A 19,882-nucleotide genomic window follows, 5' to 3' on the forward strand; every position below is an offset into this window, starting at 1 on the left:
TGTGATGTGCCAGAAAGCAAATAGACAATCGGCGTAATTCCCACGCACAAGAGGACAGAGTTCATTCGGCCTGGCAGTCTATGCAGAGTTTCCTGAAACGCTACCCTTGACTTACCTCGGAATTAAACACTTGCAGCTTGATATCAAGCTGAAACCTGCCTTCCTGTGCTAGTCTCAAACTAACAAACCCAAAGTTTCAAGAACACAGGAGAAACTCGAAAAATTCTCTTGGTGATTTTTGTTGGTCAAATTTTCGAGTTTCTCCAATCTTCTTGAAACTTTTAGTTTTTTTGAGCCGAGATTTCAAGTTTCTCCAATCTTATTGAAACTCACCACAGGGGTAGCACGTGTCCAGACTAGCATGGGAAATCAGGTTTTAGCTTGATATCTCTTCAGAAAGCTGAGACATGGACTTGCCACGTACAATCTATCCCATTGTAAAAAAAACAGACTGTTTGTGGTCAGTGGAATTCCGAGGGTTTAACACCTCTGGGTGCTTCGGGAGTAAGCGAGGAGCCACCTGAACAGGTTTATTGGCAGATTCGTTGAACATTGTGTTGAATTTCAAGAAGGTTAGCCATGTGTTAGAAACTGCTACGGCTTGCATCGTTTTATCAGAAAATAACACTCCAGATGGATGTGTTTTAAAGTTCGTCAAGGGGATAAAAAGGCTACTTGTGGGCACGTAGGGGATCAGGGGGACACATAGACAGCTTGCGGTCACAGTTGTTGTATTACCAGTGGACAGAAGCGCAATTAGTGGTCACATAGGCGGTGAGAGGGACTGATGGGCTGTTTGTGGTGACACAGGTGATCATTGGGACAGACAGGGCCGGCGCGCAGGGGTCTAAGGAGGGCCTGCCACGTACCCCCTTTTAGACACCCCTTGAGACCCTGCCTTACGTGATGGCCTAGGTGGAATAAGACCCTTACACAAGAGGACAGAGTTCATTCGGCGTGGCAGTCTACGCAGAGTTTCCTAAAATCTCATCTTTGGTGTTTCTCAGAAGAAAGCCACACAGGCTTGGAATGTCACAGTTGTGGGTTAGGTTTAGGTCAAACAATGACTGCTCTTTCATTTCTGCATCAACTTTACCTTTAGTGACTGTGTTAATGCCTATTGGCCGCAAAGCCTTGGAAGCGTTGAGTTCCTCCTGAACAGAAACCCACCTGAACAATTTTGAAAAAGAGATCCAGTGTTCCCGCCCAGTTTCGAACTGGGGACCTTTCGCGTGTAAGGCAAACGTGATAACCTCTACACTACGGAAACCTGTGGCAAAGGTGTCAGATCTTTTCATCTCATGCATCTTGGAGCGGGAATCAAATTACAAATTGCGTTGCGCTCTTCAGTTCGCAAATACCTTCTATTTTTAGCAGCAAACCGAGAATTTCTCCAGTTGTTTGCGGGAATCCTCTGTGGCCATTTCTTCTTTGCTTTTTTCCCCACTTTCATTTAATATATGTATATTTATGTGTTGTACGAAATATTGGGTCTTTGAGTGCACCGGCCATCTGTTCATCTAAACTACCAGGTCAAAAGTACAGAGTACTGTCTGCGTGGGTATTACCGCTGCCTAGTGTGGCTTAATAATTATCTCTACACCTGTGTAAAGACGGGCCTTCGTGATGCAGAGCTGCTGCTCAACAGAGGGCCACTCAGGCAAATCTCTTTTTTCGTGTTCCTCAGAAGAAAGCCAGACAGGCTTGGAATGTCACAGTTGTGGGATAGGTTTAGGTCAAACAATGACTGCTCTTTCATTTCTGCATCAACTATACCTTTAGTGACTGTGTTCATGCCTCTTGGCCGCAAAGCCTTGGTAGAATTGAGTTCCTCCTCAACAGAAACCCACCTAAACGATTGTGAAAAGAGATTCAGTGTTCCCGCCCAGTTTCGAACTGGGGACCTTTCGCGTGTGAGGCGAACGTGATAACCACTACACTACGGAAACCCACTTCCTAAGCAAGTCCGAAATCATTGTGTGCAGGCTCAGCAAAATGCGCATAAAGGCTAAACCTTCTGAAGCCAACTGTCGGCTCAAAGGGGTTCATACATTTCTTCAAAAGGGGACAGATGTTTCTGCTCGGTTTCGAACCGAGGACCTTTCGCGTGTTAGGCGAACGTGATGACCACTACACTACAGAAACTCCACAGTCTAACACTAGAGTGCTTTTTGGGCCAATATTTATACTGTGATGTGCCAGAAAGCAAATAGACAATCGGCGTAATCCCCACGCACAAGAGGACAGAGTTCATTCGGCCTGGCAGTCTATGCAGAGTTTCCTGAAACGCTACCCTTGACTTACCTCGGAATTAAACACTTGCAGCTTGATATCAAGCTGAAACCTGCCTTCCTGTGCTAGTCTCAAACTAACAAACCCAAAGTTTCAAGAACACAGGAGAAACTCGAAAAATTCTCTTGGTGATTTTTGTTGGTCAAATTTTCGAGTTTCTCCAATCTTCTTGAAACTTTTAGTTTTTTTGAGCCGAGATTTCAAGTTTCTCCAATCTTATTGAAACTCACCACAGGGGTAGCACGTGTCCAGACTAGCATGGGAAATCAGGTTTTAGCTTGATATCTCTTCAGAAAGCTGAGACATGGACTTGCCACGTACAATCTATCCCATTGTAAAAAAAACAGACTGTTTGTGGTCACTGGAATTCCGAGGGTTTAACACCTCTGGGTGCTTCGGGAGTAAGCGAGGAGCCACCTGAACAGGTTTATTGGCAGATTCGTTGACCATTGTGTTGAATTTCAAGAAGGTTAGCCATGTGTTAGAAACTGCTACGGCTTGCATCGTTTTATCAGAAAATAACACTCCAGATGGATGTGTTTTAAAGTTCGTCAAGGGGATAAAAAGGCTACTTGTGGGCACGTAGGGGATCAGGGGGACACATAGACAGCTTGCGGTCACAGTTGTTGTATTACCAGTGGACAGAAGCGCAATTAGTGGTCACATAGGCGGTGAGAGGGACTGATGGGCTGTTTGTGGTTACACAGGTGATCATTGGGACAGACAGGGCCGGCGCGCAGGGGTCTAAGGAGGGCCTGCCACGTACCCCCTTTTAGTCACCCCTTGAGACCCTGCCTTACGTGATGGCCTAGGTGGAATAAGACCCTTACACAAGAGGACAGAGTTCATTCGGCGTGGCAGTCTACGCAGAGTTTCCTAAAATCTCATCTTTGGTGTTTCTCAGAAGAAAGCCACACAGGCTTGGAATGTCACAGTTGTGGGTTAGGTTTAGGTCAAACAATGACTGCTCTTTCATTTCTGCATCAACTTTACCTTTAGTGACTGTATTAATGCCTATTGGCCACAAAGCCTTGGAAGCGTTGAGTTCCTCCTGAACAGAAACCCACCTGAACAATTTTGAAAAAGAGATCCAGTGTTCCCGCCCAGTTTCGAACTGGGGACCTTTCGCGTGTAAGGCGAACGTGATAACCTCTACACTACGGAAACCTGTGGCAAAGGTGTCAGATCTTTTCATCTCATGCATCTTGGAGCGGGAATCAAATTACAAATTGCGTTGCGCTCCTCAGTTCGCAAATACCTTCTATTTTTAGCAGCAAACCGAGAATTTCTCCAGTTGTTTGCGGGAATCCTCTGTGGCCATTTCTTCTTTGCTTTTTTCCCCACTTTCATTTAATATATGTATATTTATGTGTTGTACGAAATATTGGGTCTTTGAGTGCACCGGCCATCTGTTCATCTAAACTACCAGGTCAAAAGTACAGAGTACTGTCTGCGTGGGTATTACCGCTGCCTAGTGTGGCTTAATAATTATCTCTACACCTGTGTAAAGACGGGCCTTCGTGATGCAGAGCTGCTGCTCAACAGAGGGCCACTCAGGCAAATCTCTTTTTTCGTGTTCCTCAGAAGAAAGCCAGACAGGCTTGGAATGTCACAGTTGTGGGATAGGTTTAGGTCAAACAATGACTGCTCTTTCATTTCTGCATCAACTATACCTTTAGTGACTGTGTTCATGCCTCTTGGCCGCAAAGCCTTGGTAGAATTGAGTTCCTCCTCAACAGAAACCCACCTAAACGATTGTGAAAAGAGATTCAGTGTTCCCGCCCAGTTTCAAACTGGGGACCTTTCGCGTGTGAGGCGAACGTGATAACCACTACACTACGGAAACCCACTTCCTAAGCAAGTCCGAAATCATTGTGTGCAGGCTCAGCAAAATGCGCATAAAGGCTAAACCTTCTGAAGCCAACTGTCGGCTCAAAGGGGTTCATACATTTCTTCAAAAGGAGACAGCTGTTTCTGCTCGGTTTCGAACCGAGGACCTTTCGCGTGTTAGGCGAACGTGATGACCACTACACTACTGAAACTCCACGGTCTAACGCTAGAGTGCTTTTTGGGCGAATATTTATACTGTGATGTGCCCGAAAGCAAATAGACAATCGGCTTAATCCCCACGCACAAGAGGACAGAGTTCATTCGGCCTGGCAGTCTATGCAGAGTTTCCTGAAACGCTACCCTTGACTTACCTCGGAATTAAACACTTGCAGCTTGATATCAAGCTGAAACCTGCCTTCCTGTGCTAGTCTCAAACTAACAAACCCAAAGTTTCAAGAACACAGGAGAAACTCGAAAATTTCTCTTGGTGATTTTTGTTGGTCAAACTTTCGAGTTTCTCCAATCTTCTTGAAACTTTTAGTTTTTTTGAGCCGAGATTTCAAGTTTCTCCAATCTTATTGAAACTCACCACAGGGGTAGCACGTGTCCAGACTAGCATGGGAAATCAGGTTTTAGCTTGATATCTCTTCAGAAAGCTGAGACATGGACTTGCCACGTACAATCTATCCCATTGTAAAAAAAACAGACTGTTTGTGGTCAGTGGAATTCCGAGGGTTTAACACCTCTGGGTGCTTCGGGAGTAAGCGAGGAGCCACCTGAACAGGTTTATTTGCAGATTCGTTGACCATTGTGTTGAATTTCAAGAAGGTTAGCCATGTGTTAGAAACTGCTACGGCTTGCATCGTTTTATCAGAAAATAACACTCCAGATGGATGTGTTTTAAAGTTCGTCAAGGGGATAAAAAGGCTACTTGTGGGCACGTAGGGGATCAGGGGGACACATAGACAGCTTGCGGTCACAGTTTTTGTATTACCAGTGGACAGAAGCGCAATTAGTGGTCACAAAGGCGGTGAGAGGGACTGATGGGCTGTTTTTGGTGACACAGGTGATCATTGGGACAGACAGGGCCGGCGCGCAGGGGTCTAAGGAGGGCCTGCCACGTACCCCCTTTTAGACACCCCTTGAGACCCTGCCTTACGTGATGGCCTAGGTGGAATAAGACCCTTACACAAGAGGACAGAGTTCATTCGGCGTGGCAGTCTACGCAGAGTTTCCTAAAATCTCGTCTTTGGTGTTTCTCAGAAGAAAGCCACACAGGCTTGGAATGTCACAGTTGTGGGTTAGGTTTAGGTCAAACAATGACTGCTCTTTCATTTCTGCATCAACTTTACCTTTAGTGACTGTATTAATGCCTATTGGCCGCAAAGCCTTGGAAGCGTTGAGTTCCTCCTGAACAGAAACCCACCTGAACAATTTTGAAAAAGAGATCCAGTGTTCCCGCCCAGTTTCGAACTGGGGACCTTTCGCGTGTAAGGCAAACGTGATAACCTCTACACTACGGAAACCTGTGGCAAAGGTGTCAGATCTTTTCATCTCATGCATCTTGGAGCGGGAATCAAATTACAAATTGCGTTGCGCTCTTCAGTTCGCAAATACCTTCTATTTTTAGCAGCAAACCGAGAATTTCTCCAGTTGTTTGCGGGAATCCTCTGTGGCCATTTCTTCTTTGCTTTTTTCCCCACTTTCATTTAATATATGTATATTTATGTGTTGTACGAAATATTGGGTCTTTGAGTGCACCGGCCATCTGTTCATCTAAACTACCAGGTCAAAAGTACAGAGTACTGTCTGCGTGGGTATTACCGCTGCCTAGTGTGGCTTAATAATTATCTCTACACCTGTGTAAAGACGGGCCTTCGTGATGCAGAGCTGCTGCTCAACAGAGGGCCACTCAGGCAAATCTCTTTTTTCGTGTTCCTCAGAAAAAAGCCAGACAGGCTTGGAATGTCACAGTTGTGGGATAGGTTTAGGTCAAACAATGACTGCTCTTTCATTACTGCATCAACTATACCTTTAGTGACTGTGTTCATGCCTCTTGGCCGCAAAGCCTTGGTAGAATTGAGTTCCTCCTCAACAGAAACCCACCTAAACGATTGTGAAAAGAGATTCAGTGTTCCCGCCCAGTTTCGAACTGGGGACCTTTCGCGTGTGAGGCGAACGTGATAACCACTACACTACGGAAACCCACTTCCTAAGCAAGTCCGAAATCATTGTGTGCAGGCTCAGCAAAATGCGCATAAAGGCTAAACCTTCTGAAGCCAACTGTCGGCTCAAAGGGGTTCATACATTTCTTCAAAAGGGGACAGCTGTTTCTGCTCGGTTTCGAACCGAGGACCTTTCGCGTGTTAGGCGAACGTGATGACCACTACACTACAGAAACTCCACAGTCTAACGCTAGAGTGCTTTTTGGGCCAATATTTATACTGTGATGTGCCCGAAAGCAAATAGACAATCGGCGTAATTCCCACGCACAAGAGGACAGAGTTCATTCGGCCTGGCAGTCTATGCAGAGTTTCCTGAAACGCTACCCTTGACTTACCTCGGAATTAAACACTTGCAGCTTGATATCAAGCTGAAACCTGCCTTCCTGTGCTAGTCTCAAACTAACAAACCCAAAGTTTCAAGAACACAGGAGAAACTCGAAAAATTCTCTTGGTGATTTTTGTTGGTCAAATTTTCGAGTTTCTCCAATCTTCTTGAAACTTTTAGTTTTTTTGAGCCGAGATTTCAAGTTTCTCCAATCTTATTGAAACTCACCACAGGGGTAGCACGTGTCCAGACTAGCATGGGAAATCAGGTTTTAGCTTGATATCTCTTCAGAAAGCTGAGACATGGACTTGCCACGTACAATCTATCCCATTGTAAAAAAAACAGACTGTTTGTGGTCAGTGGAATTCCGAGGGTTTAACACCTCTGGGTGCTTCGGGAGTAAGCGAGGAGCCACCTGAACAGGTTTATTGGCAGATTCGTTGAACATTGTGTTGAATTTCAAGAAGGTTAGCCATGTGTTAGAAACTGCTACGGCTTGCATCGTTTTATCAGAAAATAACACTCCAGATGGATGTGTTTTAAAGTTCGTCAAGGGGATAAAAAGGCTACTTGTGGGCACGTAGGGGATCAGGGGGACACATAGACAGCTTGCGGTCACAGTTGTTGTATTACCAGTGGACAGAAGCGCAATTAGTGGTCACATAGGCGGTGAGAGGGACTGATGGGCTGTTTGTGGTTACACAGGTGATCATTGGGACAGACAGGGCCGGCGCGCAGGGGTCTAAGGAGGGCCTGCCACGTACCCCCTTTTAGTCACCCCTTGAGACCCTGCCTTACGTGATGGCCTAGGTGGAATAAGACCCTTACACAAGAGGACAGAGTTCATTCGGCGTGGCAGTCTACGCAGAGTTTCCTAAAATCTCATCTTTGGTGTTTCTCAGAAGAAAGCCACACAGGCTTGGAATGTCACAGTTGTGGGTTAGGTTTAGGTCAAACAATGACTGCTCTTTCATTTCTGCATCAACTTTACCTTTAGTGACTGTATTAATGCCTATTGGCCACAAAGCCTTGGAAGCGTTGAGTTCCTCCTGAACAGAAACCCACCTGAACAATTTTGAAAAAGAGATCCAGTGTTCCCGCCCAGTTTCGAACTGGGGACCTTTCGCGTGTAAGGCGAACGTGATAACCTCTACACTATGGAAACCTGTGGCAAAGGTGTCAGATCTTTTCATCTCATGCATCTTGGAGCGGGAATCAAATTACAAATTGCGTTGCGCTCCTCAGTTCGCAAATACCTTCTATTTTTAGCAGCAAACCGAGAATTTCTCCAGTTGTTTGCGGGAATCCTCTGTGGCCATTTCTTTGCTTTTTTCCCCACTTTCATTTAATATATGTATATTTATGTGTTGTACGAAATATTGGGTCTTTGAGTGCACCGGCCATCTGTTCATCTAAACTACCAGGTCAAAAGTACAGAGTACTGTCTGCGTGGGTATTACCGCTGCCTAGTGTGGCTTAATAATTATCTCTACACCTGTGTAAAGACGGGCCTTCGTGATGCAGAGCTGCTGCTCAACAGAGGGCCACTCAGGCAAATCTCTTTTTTCGTGTTCCTCAGAAGAAAGCCAGACAGGCTTGGAATGTCACAGTTGTGGGATAGGTTTAGGTCAAACAATGACTGCTCTTTCATTTCTGCATCAACTATACCTTTAGTGACTGTGTTCATGCCTCTTGGCCGCAAAGCCTTGGTAGAATTGAGTTCCTCCTCAACAGAAACCCACCTAAACGATTGTGAAAAGAGATTCAGTGTTCCCGCCCAGTTTCAAACTGGGGACCTTTCGCGTGTGAGGCGAACGTGATAACCACTACACTACGGAAACCCACTTCCTAAGCAAGTCCGAAATCATTGTGTGCAGGCTCAGCAAAATGCGCATAAAGGCTAAACCTTCTGAAGCCAACTGTCGGCTCAAAGGGGTTCATACATTTCTTCAAAAGGAGACAGCTGTTTCTGCTCGGTTTCGAACCGAGGACCTTTCGCGTGTTAGGCGAACGTGATGACCACTACACTACTGAAACTCCACGGTCTAACGCTAGAGTGCTTTTTGGGCGAATATTTATACTGTGATGTGCCCGAAAGCAAATAGACAATCGGCTTAATCCCCACGCACAAGAGGACAGAGTTCATTCGGCCTGGCAGTCTATGCAGAGTTTCCTGAAACGCTACCCTTGACTTACCTCGGAATTAAACACTTGCAGCTTGATATCAAGCTGAAACCTGCCTTCCTGTGCTAGTCTCAAACTAACAAACCCAAAGTTTCAAGAACACAGGAGAAACTCGAAAATTTCTCTTGGTGATTTTTGTTGGTCAAACTTTCGAGTTTCTCCAATCTTCTTGAAACTTTTAGTTTTTTTGAGCCGAGATTTCAAGTTTCTCCAATCTTATTGAAACTCACCACAGGGGTAGCACGTGTCCAGACTAGCATGGGAAATCAGGTTTTAGCTTGATATCTCTTCAGAAAGCTGAGACATGGACTTGCCACGTACAATCTATCCCATTGTAAAAAAAACAGACTGTTTGTGGTCAGTGGAATTCCGAGGGTTTAACACCTCTGGGTGCTTCGGGAGTAAGCGAGGAGCCACCTGAACAGGTTTATTTGCAGATTCGTTGACCATTGTGTTGAATTTCAAGAAGGTTAGCCATGTGTTAGAAACTGCTACGGCTTGCATCGTTTTATCAGAAAATAACACTCCAGATGGATGTGTTTTAAAGTTCGTCAAGGGGATAAAAAGGCTACTTGTGGGCACGTAGGGGATCAGGGGGACACATAGACAGCTTGCGGTCACAGTTTTTGTATTACCAGTGGACAGAAGCGCAATTAGTGGTCACAAAGGCGGTGAGAGGGACTGATGGGCTGTTTTTGGTGACACAGGTGATCATTGGGACAGACAGGGCCGGCGCGCAGGGGTCTAAGGAGGGCCTGCCACGTACCCCCTTTTAGACACCCCTTGAGACCCTGCCTTACGTGATGGCCTAGGTGGAATAAGACCCTTACACAAGAGGACAGAGTTCATTCGGCGTGGCAGTCTACGCAGAGTTTCCTAAAATCTCGTCTTTGGTGTTTCTCAGAAGAAAGCCACACAGGCTTGGAATGTCACAGTTGTGGGTTAGGTTTAGGTCAAACAATGACTGCTCTTTCATTTCTGCATCAACTTTACCTTTAGTGACTGTATTAATGCCTATTGGCCGCAAAGCCTTGGAAGCGTTGAGTTCCTCCTGAACAGAAACCCACCTGAACAATTTTGAAAAAGAGATCCAGTGTTCCCGCCCAGTTTCGAACTGGGGACCTTTCGCGTGTAAGGCAAACGTGATAACCTCTACACTACGGAAACCTGTGGCAAAGGTGTCAGATCTTTTCATCTCATGCATCTTGGAGCGGGAATCAAATTACAAATTGCGTTGCGCTCTTCAGTTCGCAAATACCTTCTATTTTTAGCAGCAAACCGAGAATTTCTCCAGTTGTTTGCGGGAATCCTCTGTGGCCATTTCTTCTTTGCTTTTTTCCCCACTTTCATTTAATATATGTATATTTATGTGTTGTACGAAATATTGGGTCTTTGAGTGCACCGGCCATCTGTTCATCTAAACTACCAGGTCAAAAGTACAGAGTACTGTCTGCGTGGGTATTACCGCTGCCTAGTGTGGCTTAATAATTATCTCTACACCTGTGTAAAGACGGGCCTTCGTGATGCAGAGCTGCTGCTCAACAGAGGGCCACTCAGGCAAATCTCTTTTTTCGTGTTCCTCAGAAAAAAGCCAGACAGGCTTGGAATGTCACAGTTGTGGGATAGGTTTAGGTCAAACAATGACTGCTCTTTCATTTCTGCATCAACTATACCTTTAGTGACTGTGTTCATGCCTCTTGGCCGCAAAGCCTTGGTAGAATTGAGTTCCTCCTCAACAGAAACCCACCTAAACGATTGTGAAAAGAGATTCAGTGTTCCCGCCCAGTTTCGAACTGGGGACCTTTCGCGTGTGAGGCGAACGTGATAACCACTACACTACGGAAACCCACTTCCTAAGCAAGTCCGAAATCATTGTGTGCAGGCTCAGCAAAATGCGCATAAAGGCTAAACCTTCTGAAGCCAACTGTCGGCTCAAAGGGGTTCATACATTTCTTCAAAAGGGGACAGCTGTTTCTGCTCGGTTTCGAACCGAGGACCTTTCGCGTGTTAGGCGAACGTGATGACCACTACACTACAGAAACTCCACAGTCTAACGCTAGAGTGCTTTTTGGGCCAATATTTATACTGTGATGTGCCCGAAAGCAAATAGACAATCGGCGTAATTCCCACGCACAAGAGGACAGAGTTCATTCGGCCTGGCAGTCTATGCAGAGTTTCCTGAAACGCTACCCTTGACTTACCTCGGAATTAAACACTTGCAGCTTGATATCAAGCTGAAACCTGCCTTCCTGTGCTAGTCTCAAACTAACAAACCCAAAGTTTCAAGAACACAGGAGAAACTCGAAAAATTCTCTTGGTGATTTTTGTTGGTCAATGTTACGTCTCTGATGAAATTGTTTTTACTAGGGGTTAAAAGAGGTAACATTAAGTTGCATTTTAAAGAAATGAGGCAGGGAAAGAGGTGGCAATGGAATACATGACACAACTGCACTACAAGAAATATTTATTGCCCTCAAGGAACAACAAATTAAACAGACAAGACAAAGGAGAGAAAGGAAGTTAAAGTGGCGCTTAAATCATAAAATGAAATATGAGCCCCACTAACTAACTTCCCAAACCCCTAAACTAATAAAGAAAGAAAAGAAAAGTCTTCAACGCAAAAGCGTCATAAACCACACTAACTGCACTAAAGCCAAAACATACAAAAACAAGCGCACACAACTAAACTAGTGTTTCTAATACATCCAAAATCACTACGTGCAGATATGTAGGTCACGTGACTTACTAAACTCTTCCACTCCTTCCTTGTCTTCCAAACCATCAATAAGCTGAGAAAACATCAGATCAGAAATCAGCAAAACGACAAACGCACACCATAGTCACAGCAGAAAATGTCCTTCCCGCTCTTTCACAGATGTCCTCCTTTTAAACCTCTTGGATGCAAGCATGATTGGCAAAGGAAACGATGTTAATGATGATTGACAGCAAAGATATCCAATAGAATCCAAGGAAGGTGGTACCTGAGAGCATGAGAGTGAAAATGGAGAAAAAAAAACACAGCACAAAAGATCGCGGACCGTAACACTCCCCCACTTAAGAGTAAACCTTTTGTAAAAAGTTTAAACTCTAGAAAGAGTGTCTGCGAACACATTATCAGCCCCCTTCTTATGTCTTATCTCAATATTATAACTCTGGAGCAACAAAGACCAACGAGTCAATCTTTGATTATGATTGTACATTTTAGAAAGAAACACTAGTGGACTATGATCGGAATACACAACAACTGGAAGTATGCTAGAACCAAGGTAAACTTCAAAATGTTGTAGAGCAAGTATTAAAGCTAGAGTTTCTTTCTCGACCGTAGAATAGTTTAACTGGTTTTTGTTAAACTTTCGCGAAAAATAACTCACTGGATGGGTTATTCCTTGTTCGTCTTCCTGCAGAAGAACAGCTCCAGCTCCAACATTACTAGCATCTACTTCAAGCTGAAAAGAACGTTCATAGTTGGGAGCCTGAAGAACAGGTGAATTGCACAAAAGCGCTTTCACGCTTTCGAAAGCATACTGACACTCAGCATTCCACATAAAAGACTTCGAAGGGCTTAACAAAGTAGTAAGAGGACTAACAACGGATGAAAAATTCCTACAAAAACTCCGATAGTATCCAACCATTCCCAAAAATCTTCGAAGTTCTCGTCGAGTATTAGGAACAGGGAATTCTGAAACTGCCCTCACTTTAGCTTCTACTGGTCGAACTTGACCATGCCCCACCTCTTTCCCAAGATAAGTCACCGTCGCTTGACCAAATTCACACTTGGCTAAATTAAGAGTTAATAAGGCTTTTGCCAAACGCTCAAATACCATTCGAAGTGACTTAATGTGTTCACTCCACTCTTTGGAATAAACCACCAAATCATCCAAATAGGCACTACAATTTGGCACATCAATTAAAATCTTATTAACAAGCCTTTGAAATGTGGCCGGTGCGTTTCTAAGTCCAAAAGCCATCGCAGTATACTGCAGAAATGAATCAGGGGTAACGAAAGCTGCGATTTCAGAAGCTTTAAAAGTAAGCGGGACTTGCCAGTAGCCTTTTAACATGTCTAACTTACTTACAAACTGTGCAAAACCAACATTATCAACACAGTCCTCCATTCGAGGAAGTGGATAACTATCAGGCACAGTAACTGCGTTCACTTTCCTAAAATCAGTGCAGAATCTAAAAGAACCATCCGGCTTTGGAACTAAAATGCATGGTGAACTCCACGGACTACAGCTTGGTTTTGCAAGACCATTCTCCAATAAATAGTCAACTTCCTGACGCATTACCGCACGCTTCACATGATTAACTCTGTACGCATGTTGTTTAATCGGACGAGCATCTTTAACATCAATGTCATGGTGCAAAACATTTGTCAATGTTGGCACATCTTTAAACAAACATTTAAACTCTGAAATAAGCTGAATAAGATCATTTTTCTGATGTTCATCCAAATTTTTAAAATATGAGCTGAGATCTTTCAAAATTTCAGAGTTAGTCAACCTCACAGTAACTTGAGGAAGATTGCGAAAAATTACTCCATCATCCTCAGGATTTAAATCAGGTACAGATGTTATTTCAGTCACAGCTGCAACGGAGAAAACAGGAGATTCGACAGCTTTAACCACGTTTGCCTCGGGTGACTTTCGAACATGATAAAGTTTCAACATGTTCACATGACAGATACGAGTCTTCCGTTTTCTGTCAGGAGTACAGATCACATAATTAGTTTCACTAATTTTCTCCTTTACCTCATAAGGACCAAAGAATCGAGCAGAAAGTGAAGATCCGGGGATGGGTAAAAATACGAGAACTGAATCTCCAGGCATAAAAGAACGCATAACGGCCTTCCTGTCAAAGTTACGTTTCATTCCTTGTTGTGCCTTAGCAAGAGATTCCTTAGCTAACGAACAAACTTTATCCAAGCGTTCTCTGAATTTTGTCACATAGTCCAGTAAATTTGTTTTCACACTGAGATCATTCTCCAAAATTTTGTCTTTCAAAACCTTCAAAGGACCACGTACCTGGTGTCCAAATACAAGTTCAGCAGGGCTGAATCCAAGAGATTCCTGCACACTTTCTCTTACAGCGAACATCAACAAAGGTATTCCCTCATCCCAATCATTACCTGTCTCTAGACAGTACTTTCGCAACATAGATTTCAGTGTCTGGTGAAATCTTTCCAGCGCACCTTGACTCTCCGGATGATAAGCACTAGACGTGCGATGGGTAATTGCTAGGGTCTTCATTACCTGATTAAATACATTGGACATAAAATTTGTACCCTGGTCACTTTGTACAATTTTAGGCAACCCAAATATCGAGAAAAATCTCACAAGTGCTTTCACAACACTCGGTGCCGTAATTTTTTTTAAAGGAATCGCCTCTGGAAACCTAGTAGATAAACACATCACGGTTAGTAAAAATTGATTACCACTTTTCGTTTTTGGGAAAGGGCCCACACAGTCTACTAGTACATGTTCAAACGGATCTCCTAGCACAGGGATTGGTTTCAATGGAACAGGTGGAACAATCTGGTTTGGTTTTCCAACAACTTGACATGTGTGACAAGAACGACAATAGCAAACTACATCCTTTTTCAGTCCGGGCCAAAAAAAATGCTTTAAGATCCGACTATAAGTTTTCCGAACACCAAGATGTCCTGACAGTGGATGATCATGCGCCAAACATAGCACATGTGGTCGATATAAAACAGGAACCACAATCTGATAAGAAACATCCCAGTCTAAATCTTGCTTTGGTGATGCACACCATTTTCGAAGCAACAAACCATTTTCAACAAAATAAGCATTCTGCTTATCCTTAGTCAGATCAAAAGAGACAACGGAGTTAAAAGCGGTAGTGAGACTTTCATCCTCTTTTTGGGCAGAAATTAACTTCTCTCGTGAAACTTTTAAAATCAACGAATCTGAATCAGTCAGTAGTTCTTGAGATTTTTCCATTTTCTTTTGTTTAGGAAAGTCAGAAATAAGTTCTTTCTCTCCATTAACTACAGCAGGAAAAAAAGTGTCATTCAACTCCACTTCTTTTAAACTTCGCAACTGCGCACGGGTAACCGCGCACATGGGAAAAACATGAGGGTATGTTTCACCCACCTCATTTATCACACTGACTTCTGGTTTATCCAAAACCTCCAACAAAGGCATAACTTTCCCTCCAGCCAAGTCATTTCCCAATATGAAATCCACTCCTTTCACAGGAAGTGAAGTACAAACTGCCACTCGAACAAACCCAGTACACAGATCACTTTGCAAATGCACATTATGCAAAGGCACTTTTACACATCCCATCTCAATACCTTGTACAATTACACTGGAGCTACATGAAGTTACATCAGAAAATTGCAACTTATTCTCCACGACAAAAGATTGCATCGAACCAGTATCCCTAAGCATCGTAATTTCCTTTTGCTCATCAGCATTTCCAGAAAGAGAAATCAGGCCTCTAAGAAGAAACGGTCGATAGGTCTCTTCAACTTTGTCACCAGAGAAAACAACAGCAGGATTAAGAGTTTTCACAAACCCTACTGACTTCGATTGAAATTGTTGTTTTCGCTTCAGCAATGAACAATCTACAACAATGTGCCCTCTTTTATGACAATAAAAACACTCGCGATCCTCTCTAGTTCGCGGTGAATTAACTTTCGAGTGCACAAACTGGACACTGGGAACATCAACAATCGGTTTCAAATTTTCAGAACGTGTAGGTACAAAAACATTTTTGTGAGTTAAGATAAACTCATCAGCTAGCACAGCAGCAGATGACATCGAAGTTACCTTTTGTTCATTCAGGTAAACTACCACTTTCTCAGGCAAACAATTTTTAAACTCTTCTAGTAAAACTAGCTCACGCAACAAATCAAAATCATTTACTTTGTTTGCCGCACACCATTTATCAAAGAGTGTACCTTTATCTCGAGCAAATTCCACAAACGTCTGGCTAGAAGTTTTCTTACAAGTTCTGAATTTTTGCCTATACGCTTCAGGTACTAACTCATATGCACGAAGTATGGCAGACTTTACAGAATCATACTTAAGACTATCTTCAACAGATAACGTAGAATAAACTTCCAAAGCCTTGCCTACCAATTTACTTTGAAGCAACAATGACCAAACTTCACTAGGCCAATGGAGTGAATTAGCAATCCGCTCAAAGGCATTAAAATAGGAGTCTATTTCTGATTCTCTAAACTGAGGAACAAGAGCAATGTGCTTACTCACGTCAAATTTACAGTGGGATGACTCAGCCACCGGAGAAACAGCAGATAAAGGAGATGAAAATGGCCGTGCAACAGGCTCTCTAGCAACCTTAGCGTCAAGTTCAAGCTGGCGCAGCCTCACCTGCGTATCAGCCTCGATTTCATATTTCCGTATCTGCAAACGTAAATCAATCTCAGCTTGATGTTTCTGAGTACGCTCCTGTGCCTCATAATGGAGACGAGCCAAGCGGACTTTCATTCGCGCATCATCTCTGGAACCCAAAGAAACCGGAGATAACGGATCAAAGGGTGGCAAACCAGCTTTCGTTTCCGCTTCAGCCTCCACCTCCACTTCAATGTTAATTCCGCCACTACATACGTCTGCTTCCCCCAAGCTAAAAGAAGGCACTGCCACGTCGCTAGGGCTTAAAACTCCGGCCTTTTCAGCCGTCACAACTCCTGATGTCAGAAGGACATTTAGCTCGACTAATTTATCTATTATTCGACTCTTTATATCAGCCTTACGATTCTGTCTATTGACTGTCAAACTAAAGTGATCAGCTATCGCAAACAAGTCCTGTTTTCGACATAAGTTAAGCTGTTCCAACGAAGGACTATTAACAAACTCTTCTAAACTGAACATGTTTCAAGTGCATTACGAATCACTGCCTTTTACCACATTTCACAACTACTCAAATCAACACTTCCCTTTGCCAACACTTCCCTTTGCCACCACCCCAACATCTCTCAACATGCAAAATTATATAAAGGGCATACTTGACCACTTCTCTTTCCTAAACAGGGAAAAAAAGTGATAAAATATAAAATCCCGGATGAGCCCCCATTTAATGTTACGTCTCTGATGAAATTGTTTTTACTAGGGGTTAAAAGAGGTAACATTAAGTTGCATTTTAAAGAAATGAGGCAGGGAAAGAGGTGGCAATGGAATACATGACACAACTGCACTACAAGAAATATTTATTGCCCTCAAGGAACAACAAATTAAACAGACAAGACAAAGGAGAGAAAGGAAGTTAAAGTGTCGCTTAAATCATAAAATGAAATATGAGCCCCACTAACTAACTTCCCTAACTAACTTTAATTTTCGAGTTTCTCCAATCTTCTTGAAACTTTTAGTTTTTTTGAGCCGAGATTTCAAGTTTCTCCAATCTTATTGAAACTCACCACAGGGGTAGCACGTGTCCAGACTAGCATGGGAAATCAGGTTTTAGCTTGATATCTCTTCAGAAAGCTGAGACATGGACTTGCCACGTACAATCTATCCCATTGTAAAAAAAACAGACTGTTTGTGGTCAGTGGAATTCCGAGGGTTTAACACCTCTGGGTGCTTCGGGAGTAAGCGAGGAGCCACCTGAACAGGTTTATTGGCAGATTCGTTGAACATTGTGTTGAATTTCAAGAAGGTTAGCCATGTGTTAGAAACTGCTACGGCTTGCATCGTTTTATCAGAAAATAACACTCCAGATGGATGTGTTTTAAAGTTCGTCAAGGGGATAAAAAGGCTACTTGTGGGCACGTAGGGGATCAGGGGGACACATAGACAGCTTGCGGTCACAGTTGTTGTATTACCAGTGGACAGAAGCGCAATTAGTGGTCACATAGGCGGTGAGAGGGACTGATGGGCTGTTTGTGGTGACACAGGTGATCATTGGGACAGACAGGGCCGGCGCGCAGGGGTCTAAGGAGGGCCTGCCACGTACCCCCTTTTAGACACCCCTTGAGACCCTGCCTTACGTGATGGCCTAGGTGGAATAAGACCCTTACACAAGAGGACAGAGTTCATTCGGCGTGGCAGTCTACGCAGAGTTTCCTAAAATCTCATCTTTGGTGTTTCTCAGAAGAAAGCCACACAGGCTTGGAATGTCACAGTTGTGGGTTAGGTTTAGGTCAAACAATGACTGCTCTTTCATTTCTGCATCAACTTTACCTTTAGTGACTGTATTAATGCCTATTGGCCGCAAAGCCTTGGAAGCGTTGAGTTCCTCCTGAACAGAAACCCACCTGAACAATTTTGAAAAAGAGATCCAGTGTTCCCGCCCAGTTTCGAACTGGGGACCTTTCGCGTGTAAGGCGAACGTGATAACCTCTACACTACGGAAACCTGTGGCAAAGGTGTCAGATCTTTTCATCTCATGCATCTTGGAGCGGGAATCAAATTACAAATTGCGTTGCGCTCTTCAGTTCGCAAATACCTTCTATTTTTAGCAGCAAACCGAGTATTTCTCCAGTTGTTTGCGGGAATCCTCTGTGGCCATTTCTTCTTTGCTTTTTTCCCCACTTTCATTTAATATATGTATATTTATGTGTTGTACGAAATATTGGGTCTTTGAGTGCACCGGCCATCTGTTCATCTAAACTACCAGGTCAAAAGTACAGAGTACTGTCTGCGTGGGTATTACCGCTGCCTAGTGTGGCTTAATAATTATCTCTACACCTGTGTAAAGACGGGCCTTCGTGATGCAGAGCTGCTGCTCAACAGAGGGCCACTCAGGCAAATCTCTTTTTTCGTGTTCCTCAGAAGAAAGCCAGACAGGCTTGGAATGTCACAGTTGTGGGATAGGTTTAGGTCAAACAATGACTGCTCTTTCATTTCTGCATCAACTCTACCTTTAGTGACTGTGTTCATGCCTCTTGGCCGCAAAGCCTTGGTAGAATTGAGTTCCTCCTCAACAGAAACCCACCTAAACGATTGTGAAAAGAGATTCAGTGTTCCCGCCCAGTTTCGAACTGGGGACCTTTCGCGTGTGAGGCGAACGTGATAACCACTACACTACGGAAACCCACTTCCTAAGCAAGTCCGAAATCATTGTGTGCAGGCTCAGCAAAATGCGCATAAAGGCTAAACCTTCTGAAGCCAACTGTCGGCTCAAAGGGGTTCATACATTTCTTCAAAAGGGGACAGATGTTTCTGCTCGGTTTCGAACCGAGGACCTTTCGCGTGTTAGGCGAACGTGATGACCACTACACTACAGAAACTCCACAGTCTAACGCTAGAGTGCTTTTTGGGCCAATATTTATACTGTGATGTGCCAGAAAGCAAATAGACAATCGGCGTAATTCCCACGCACAAGAGGACAGAGTTCATTCGGCCTGGCAGTCTATGCAGAGTTTCCTGAAACGCTACCCTTGACTTACCTCGGAATTAAACACTTGCAGCTTGATATCAAGCTGAAACCTGCCTTCCTGTGCTAGTCTCAAACTAACAAACCCAAAGTTTCAAGAACACAGGAGAAACTCGAAAAATTCTCTTGGTGATTTTTGTTGGTCAAATTTTCGAGTTTCTCCAATCTTCTTGAAACTTTTAGTTTTTTTGAGCCGAGATTTCAAGTTTCTCCAATCTTATTGAAACTCACCACAGGGGTAGCACGTGTCCAGACTAGCATGGGAAATCAGGTTTTAGCTTGATATCTCTTCAGAAAGCTGAGACATGGACTTGCCACGTACAATCTATCCCATTGTAAAAAAAACAGACTGTTTGTGGTCAGTGGAATTCCGAGGGTTTAACACCTCTGGGTGCTTCGGGAGTAAGCGAGGAGCCACCTGAACAGGTTTATTTGCAGATTCGTTGACCATTGTGTTGAATTTCAAGAAGGTTAGCCATGTGTTAGAAACTGCTACGGCTTGCATCGTTTTATCAGAAAATAACACTCCAGATGGATGTGTTTTAAAGTTCGTCAAGGGGATAAAAAGGCTACTTGTGGGCACGTAGGGGATCAGGGGGACACATAGACAGCTTGCGGTCACAGTTTTTGTATTACCAGTGGACAGAAGCGCAATTAGTGGTCA

At 43.8% G+C, this 19,882-nt stretch overlaps 18 non-coding genes across 18 annotated transcripts; all 18 read right to left on the reverse strand.

The window, feature by feature from the left end:
* Positions 1 to 1,197: 1,197 nt before the first annotated feature.
* Positions 1,198 to 1,270, reverse strand: trnav-uac (transfer RNA valine (anticodon UAC)). The gene has a single exon. It is a non-coding gene; the product is annotated as a tRNA-Val (tRNA).
* Positions 1,271 to 1,876: 606 nt separating this feature from the next.
* trnav-cac (transfer RNA valine (anticodon CAC)) lies at positions 1,877 to 1,949 on the reverse strand. The gene has a single exon. It is a non-coding gene; the product is annotated as a tRNA-Val (tRNA).
* Positions 1,950 to 2,072: 123 nt separating this feature from the next.
* trnav-aac (transfer RNA valine (anticodon AAC)) lies at positions 2,073 to 2,145 on the reverse strand. Its single transcript has one exon. It is a non-coding gene; the product is annotated as a tRNA-Val (tRNA).
* Positions 2,146 to 3,386: 1,241 nt separating this feature from the next.
* trnav-uac (transfer RNA valine (anticodon UAC)) lies at positions 3,387 to 3,459 on the reverse strand. The gene has a single exon. It is a non-coding gene; the product is annotated as a tRNA-Val (tRNA).
* A 606-nt stretch (positions 3,460 to 4,065) lies between these two features.
* Positions 4,066 to 4,138, reverse strand: trnav-cac (transfer RNA valine (anticodon CAC)). Its single transcript has one exon. It is a non-coding gene; the product is annotated as a tRNA-Val (tRNA).
* Positions 4,139 to 4,261: 123 nt separating this feature from the next.
* Positions 4,262 to 4,334, reverse strand: trnav-aac (transfer RNA valine (anticodon AAC)). Its single transcript has one exon. It is a non-coding gene; the product is annotated as a tRNA-Val (tRNA).
* A 1,241-nt stretch (positions 4,335 to 5,575) lies between these two features.
* Positions 5,576 to 5,648, reverse strand: trnav-uac (transfer RNA valine (anticodon UAC)). The gene has a single exon. It is a non-coding gene; the product is annotated as a tRNA-Val (tRNA).
* Positions 5,649 to 6,254: 606 nt separating this feature from the next.
* Positions 6,255 to 6,327, reverse strand: trnav-cac (transfer RNA valine (anticodon CAC)). The gene has a single exon. It is a non-coding gene; the product is annotated as a tRNA-Val (tRNA).
* A 123-nt stretch (positions 6,328 to 6,450) lies between these two features.
* trnav-aac (transfer RNA valine (anticodon AAC)) lies at positions 6,451 to 6,523 on the reverse strand. Its single transcript has one exon. It is a non-coding gene; the product is annotated as a tRNA-Val (tRNA).
* A 1,241-nt stretch (positions 6,524 to 7,764) lies between these two features.
* On the reverse strand, positions 7,765 to 7,837 carry trnav-uac (transfer RNA valine (anticodon UAC)). Its single transcript has one exon. It is a non-coding gene; the product is annotated as a tRNA-Val (tRNA).
* A 603-nt stretch (positions 7,838 to 8,440) lies between these two features.
* trnav-cac (transfer RNA valine (anticodon CAC)) lies at positions 8,441 to 8,513 on the reverse strand. Its single transcript has one exon. It is a non-coding gene; the product is annotated as a tRNA-Val (tRNA).
* Positions 8,514 to 8,636: 123 nt separating this feature from the next.
* On the reverse strand, positions 8,637 to 8,709 carry trnav-aac (transfer RNA valine (anticodon AAC)). The gene has a single exon. It is a non-coding gene; the product is annotated as a tRNA-Val (tRNA).
* A 1,241-nt stretch (positions 8,710 to 9,950) lies between these two features.
* On the reverse strand, positions 9,951 to 10,023 carry trnav-uac (transfer RNA valine (anticodon UAC)). Its single transcript has one exon. It is a non-coding gene; the product is annotated as a tRNA-Val (tRNA).
* A 606-nt stretch (positions 10,024 to 10,629) lies between these two features.
* On the reverse strand, positions 10,630 to 10,702 carry trnav-cac (transfer RNA valine (anticodon CAC)). Its single transcript has one exon. It is a non-coding gene; the product is annotated as a tRNA-Val (tRNA).
* Positions 10,703 to 10,825: 123 nt separating this feature from the next.
* Positions 10,826 to 10,898, reverse strand: trnav-aac (transfer RNA valine (anticodon AAC)). The gene has a single exon. It is a non-coding gene; the product is annotated as a tRNA-Val (tRNA).
* Positions 10,899 to 18,124: 7,226 nt separating this feature from the next.
* trnav-uac (transfer RNA valine (anticodon UAC)) lies at positions 18,125 to 18,197 on the reverse strand. The gene has a single exon. It is a non-coding gene; the product is annotated as a tRNA-Val (tRNA).
* Positions 18,198 to 18,803: 606 nt separating this feature from the next.
* Positions 18,804 to 18,876, reverse strand: trnav-cac (transfer RNA valine (anticodon CAC)). The gene has a single exon. It is a non-coding gene; the product is annotated as a tRNA-Val (tRNA).
* Positions 18,877 to 18,999: 123 nt separating this feature from the next.
* trnav-aac (transfer RNA valine (anticodon AAC)) lies at positions 19,000 to 19,072 on the reverse strand. Its single transcript has one exon. It is a non-coding gene; the product is annotated as a tRNA-Val (tRNA).
* Positions 19,073 to 19,882: the final 810 nt, after the last annotated feature.

The sequence above is a fragment of the Carassius gibelio genome, chromosome A20, assembly GCF_023724105.1.
Source record: "Carassius gibelio isolate Cgi1373 ecotype wild population from Czech Republic chromosome A20, carGib1.2-hapl.c, whole genome shotgun sequence".
In the NCBI taxonomy this organism is placed as follows: domain Eukaryota; kingdom Metazoa; phylum Chordata; class Actinopteri; order Cypriniformes; family Cyprinidae; genus Carassius; species Carassius gibelio.